Raw genomic sequence first — 6,080 nt, forward strand, 5'->3', positions numbered from 1 at the left:
GTTGGGAAGAGAAAAAAAGAGATCTTGCAAAAGAATGAAGGAGAAAAAAACAGAGATAAATGAGAGATTGATGAAGTGTAAGTGACAAGTTTTAAGTGATGAGAGACGAAGAGAGAGAGTGTGTGTGTGGACTTTAGAGATTTATTAGGGTTTTTGTTCTTTTTTTTCTTAATTCGTTAATCTTTGTTCTAATTACTTCTTTAAAAAAACATTGTTAAGGCGACAACGAACCGTGGATAATGGAGACTCTCACAGATATGTAACTTTTGCAAGATTTATGTTTTTAATAATCTTTAAATTACTTTTGAAAGATTTAGGGTGTTTTTACCACACAAATACGAGGTTGGTGTAGTATTATAATAAGTACTAGCTATTAAAGTGAATATGTATGAGTATTTTTATGGGAATATTGTCAAAATAGGCATTATTTGGGTAGGACTTTCGGTTTTAGGCATTATATACAGTATACTTTAACTGTAGAGCAAATTTCAGTTTTTTCGGACAATATTACCCTTGAGAGAATGAGCGAGAATCTTAATGGTCAGTGAATAAATGGGTTGCTGACGTCATGTCATTAAACATGTAACGCTTGAAAAGAGAAGCAAGAGAATACATTGATAAAATACATAATGCTTTCAGTGTTTCTTTGTCCATGCAAACCTTAATATGTGTTTTATCGTCAAGTCACACCGGCTTCTCAGCCTCGTTGGCAGCAGAGTTGATTGCTCGCTCTCCTACTCAATCAACATGCATCCTCTAGTCCTCTCCTGTTCCCCCAGGTACGCTCCTGTTCTTCGGTGTTCATAAATCATAATTATACCCTAAAGCCAAGAGGGATGAATGAACCCAAGGGAAACCAATTTAATGATGAAGTGAGTGTTCAAAACTATACCCTAAAGCCAAGACAGATGACTAAACCCAAGGGAAACAAATTTAACGATAAAGTGAGTGTTCAAAACTATACCCTAGTCCCTAAAACCAAGGAAAACAAATTTAACGATGGAGTGTGTGTTCAAAACTATACCCTAAAGCCAAGACAAATGACTAAACCCAAGGGAAACAAATTTAACGATAGAGTGAGTGTTCAAAACTATACCCTAAAGCCAAGGCAGATGACTAAACCCAAGGGAAACCAATTTAACGATGGAGTGAGTGCAGCTGAGTGAGTGTTCAAAACTATGCCCTAAAACCAAGGCAGATGACTAAACCCAAAGGGAAACCAATTAAAATTGCAGTGACAAAATGCACAATGCCAAATATTATCTCCTTACCTTCAGACAAAGTGTTCAATTCCTTAGGAATTTTAAAAGTCAAACGAGTGAGAAAGAAAAGTTAAGAGAGTAAAACACATAAAAAAGTTCATGAAATTTCATAAACAAATCAGCAAAATTTAAGTTTTGGACATGAATCTCACATGAGAGATAACATGATGATGTCAATATCAAACAAGTACAATGTACAAAATTAATATTAAACATTAGTTTCTACATGAAACGTAAATGATAGAGCAGAAAGCTGTAAAATGACTAGCCTTCACCACCGGAAGAAAACAAATCAGCAATTGTTTCATCTAGAACTGGTTAGCCATCCGTCTTTTAAAACGAAAATCCTGAGGACTATGTATATATGAAATAAAGGTTGCTCGACACTTGTAGATAATACATAAGCAAAGAAAAATAGGGAATGGTGTACCTCCAACTTGATCCTGAGAGCCATCACTCATTGATATATAGTTTGGTGGTAAAATATAGTGAGAGACGTTTATTTAACTTCAAATTTGACAAATCCTATACCACCCAGACAACACGATTACAAGCTTAGAGCATAAAGTCTGAATTTAATCTGGGATTGAAATCTGAGGCGGCGTTGAGTCCGCCGGCTGTCTTTAATTTACCGAGTTACAAACCGTTTTACATGTGCGGCCACATATTTTCTGAGCAATCGGGAATCCTTCTTGCAATCTTGAATCGCCCTCTCTCGATGTGGATGTTTTAAGTCTAGACGCGCCTCACTGAATTTTTCTACGGATGTAATTGAGCAACGAGCATAAGCTTGAAGACGTCTTACTCCTCGTCTTCACCATCTAAAGGATTCTAAAATAACTAAGAGAGATCAGAGATACATGACAAAATTGCAGAGCCAACAATGAGCGATTACAAGCTAGTTGAGTAGAGAAACTCGAGTACAGATTTATTGGTAACAATAAATCCTCAAAGAAAAAATTGGCTTTAATCGGTCTACGAAAGAGATGAGAAGAGAATGACATCACAAATAGAAGGGCAAAACGGACTTTACAGCAAATTAAAGTGCCTGTATTTGTAAGGCACATGCGAAAGTGCCTAAATCCGAATACTTTGCTAAGACCAATAATGCTTTTTTTTTTTTAATTAACTCTATTTTTATTCCATAATTCTTTTCACGATTAATTAGTATGTAAAAATGCAAAAAAATCAATTAATAAAAATCCCTAAATAAATAATGTGATTAGTATCCTAATCCTAGGTAACTTTTTTGACGAATTGGGAAATAATTTTGGATAGAAATACGCAAAAAGAGGTAGAAGAAATACTTACGTACGTGAAAGTCCAAGGAGGGAGAGAAAAGATAGTTGACTAAATTGTGATGAAAGGTAAAGAAAAAGTATTACAACTAAAAGAAAAGTTTTCAAATATTAATTTCATAATCTTTGAGGGGGACCTCATTCTAAAGTATTATTAAGAGAGCAATGATGTTTGATTAGAATCCATGTTTCAATCATCAAACGCGGCTTCCCCTCCAAAAAGTATTATGAACACAGTAATTTCCCACTTGATTGGTGTTTCTTTTTTTGGATTACACAGCTCACTTTTTTTTTTTTTTTTTTTTTTNATAATGAAGATATGTATGGTACTGTAGTACATTGTAAGATTGTAGTCCTCTAAATAATTCATGGTGCGTCTTGCAACATTTATATTGGCACACAGTATGTGCCAATATTATTTACGTGGCTCATTATATATGAGTTTTGAACAACTCATGGAAGTGTTGAAACTGTAAATAATATTTATATATATATATATATATATATATTTTTTTTTGTAAATAATATATTTACCTGGCTCCAATTCCAAAATTCTTCTGCTCAAATTTACAACAGGTATCATATGTCTTTGGTCAAACTAGAAATTAATGTTTTCTCCATTAATATACATATATCTAGATATTATTTTGACATTTCCACACGTAAAATTTTATTGACTCATTTATCATTCTAATATGCTTCTCCAGTCTGTGCTTCTCTATAGTTTAGCTGCTAATGTGTTGAATGGTTGAATGGATGTGATATTTCCTACACAAATTAACTTCTAGTTACAATTAAAAACTATTGTGAACACGCGAGATTTAATTATCACATTAGCTGCAGTGAAAACAAAATAGTCACAGTTGAGAGAATGAATAAAAAAGATATTTTGTAACGTAGTTAAGTAATTGGAGTTGGAGGTATGTGTTCGTTTAAAGTTAACATCGAAAGGCACATGTGAAGGATTGTTCCCAGGTGATATGTCGTTTAGTCGAAACATATCATGTGTCATGTGACGCCTTCTTCTTGTCCAAAATTTTGATTCCTCTTACACCAACCAAAATTAACCTCCCCCAAAACTTATAAAATTATTTATGATATCCTATTTCTTTGTGACATTAAATTATATATTTGTATTGTATCAATACGTCAAGAGTCTATGTATATCCTCAGTAGTCATGCCACCAATTTAACCCGAACTTGCTATGGATTGGCGTTAGCAAGTGTACAGAGAGATGTAACAAAAATATATATATATATTACTGTAGACGTTTTAGGTTATGAGTTTTATATGAACTTCCTCTTCTTTTTTTTTATAAAAGAAAAATGAGTCATGCATGTTTCAATTTCCAGTAGAACTATTCTCATGGGAATAAAACGAGTTCTACACTGTGGAAGACACAATTGCAACGACATGAAAGTTACATCTGGTTTGGTACTGCCAAAACAAAACAAATATTATAGACACAAACTGTTTTGAAAGAGGTAATCCTTTGTTTTACTGGCCCACTGATTATGGAGAATCCTTTGTTGTTGATCATTTTTTTTTAAAGTTACTTTAAATTTGTCTTTCGGTCAAAAGGGACAGAATTCGTTATGTGCGAAATCGTGACAACTTACTTTTCGTGAGTCTATGTAACAAACCATTTTTGTATTAAGTATTTATTAAATTCTAGGTGTAACGACAAAAATGCTATTGAATTTAGTATTTATGTCATCTATATATATACACACACATTATTAAATGGCCCTTTATTTATTTGTATTTAAGCTCTTGCAACCTAACTGAGTATGAAGTATCATTAATGAAAGGTTCGGTCATAGAACATTCATCTTCTATCATGTTCCTTATTATCTTTCTTGTTGGATTGTTAAGGTTTTATTTTGATGAAATTCATGAACGACTTTTGTTTCTTGAAATGACTTCCCCTAATTAGAGAATAGAGTAACTCATTTTCTCATTTTCTCATTTTCTTTAATGTGAGATTATTTATAAACTTGATTGCAGTAAAAGGAATATATGTTAAGTCCGAGTTATCTCAATCACTATTGTTATGCCATCTACTATCAGTTAGCTATACGTTCTTTCATCTAGCTAGTATCATGATGAGAAATGAAAAGACGTCTTGGCTTTCCCGTGAAGATAATACTCCCAAAGGTGATCTCGACTAAACGTGTTTTGAGTATAAAACAACTTCAGTAAAATTACTTAATCGATACGTTCAATGATTACACAAATGCACCTCTATCATAATCATATTCATGTTCATGTATTGTGTTATCCTATATATAGCTTCCTCATGTCAACCAACATTTTGCTGTTTTCAAGTATAAATTAAATCCTTGGAACGAGAGGCATGTGAAGCACATCTTTTGTAAAGATAATGTCGACCACAAATTCCTGCATAGCAGCAGCCAGCAAGCAAAGTAAAAAAGTTGGCCCATCCGGATTTGGATGTGGATTTAGTTTTAATTTGTGGACGTCTTGTTTTGTTTTGGCCCAATAATGACAGGTAAGAGAGTGTCACATTGTCACTGTTACCCTATTTTTTTTTTTTCGTCTTCTTGCCCGGGACATGGATATAAAAGATAAGAATCTCTAACATTCATTGCCAATTTGTATTGATAGAAATCTATAATTGATCATATATAAATGACAAAAATACAAGTGTTCAATGTGAATGAATTCACAAACAGCCTAATCACAAGTCCAAAGAACGACCCTGCCACAATAAGAAAGCAGTAGACTTTGACTTGAAGGAAATGAGTATAGAACGATCAAGATTTACAGCAAAAAAAAAACACATGTATGAACGGTATTCTGTTTCTGTTTTTGATCCAAGTATAGACCAAATCAATCAGCTATTATGATAAAACAAATGCTGAATCCACAGCTTCACCAGAAACAAAAACAGTTTCATTATTCATGGATATGATGTTTCAATTATTGACTATCGAGTGAAATTCAAAACAAAGGCTTTTCCTTTAGGTCAACATTATCCAGAGGAAATTTCAAGTAAACAAAACAATAATAAGACACACATAATCTTGAGTCGTCACCATCGCAGAAAGATTTCACAGCAATCCCTGCATTCATAAACACAAGCACCATACATTAGAAACTGAGACACTGATGATGCTTCATAACATTTTTTTTTTTTTTTGACAATGATGCTTCATAACATTTATATAGAGAACTTCAAATGTATAATTCAACCATCAACCCCCAATGAACATGTACATTGATTAAGCTTAAACATAGTCACTGTGTGGCCACCAAACTACACATCTCAACCAAACCATTTTGAAACCAGAGAGACATTTGAAACAGATTAAACCCATTTCCAGATTAGAAAAAAGTCCACAACTTTTGCTAATTCATAAACTCTTCTTAAACTAAAGATGAATCCTTTAGAATGAAACAAAAGATGGCAAATTTGACTTTGATGGAACGTTCAGATACTAACTACACCCTTCAAATGTACCCAATTCACAGATGCAACCCCCCCCCCCCCCCCCC

At 33.4% G+C, this 6,080-nt stretch overlaps 1 long non-coding RNA gene across 2 annotated transcripts; it reads left to right on the plus strand.

Moving 5' to 3' along the window:
- Positions 4,332–4,927, plus strand: LOC109127560. Of its 2 annotated transcripts, XR_002034126.1 has the most exons (3): positions 4,332–4,372; positions 4,569–4,718; positions 4,890–4,927. It is a non-coding gene; the product is annotated as an uncharacterized LOC109127560 (long non-coding RNA). The 2 variants fall into 2 exon arrangements; XR_002034125.1 differs by having other exon boundaries at positions 4,569–4,927.

This window comes from Camelina sativa, chromosome 11, assembly GCF_000633955.1.
Source record: "Camelina sativa cultivar DH55 chromosome 11, Cs, whole genome shotgun sequence".
NCBI lineage: Eukaryota > Viridiplantae > Streptophyta > Magnoliopsida > Brassicales > Brassicaceae > Camelina > Camelina sativa.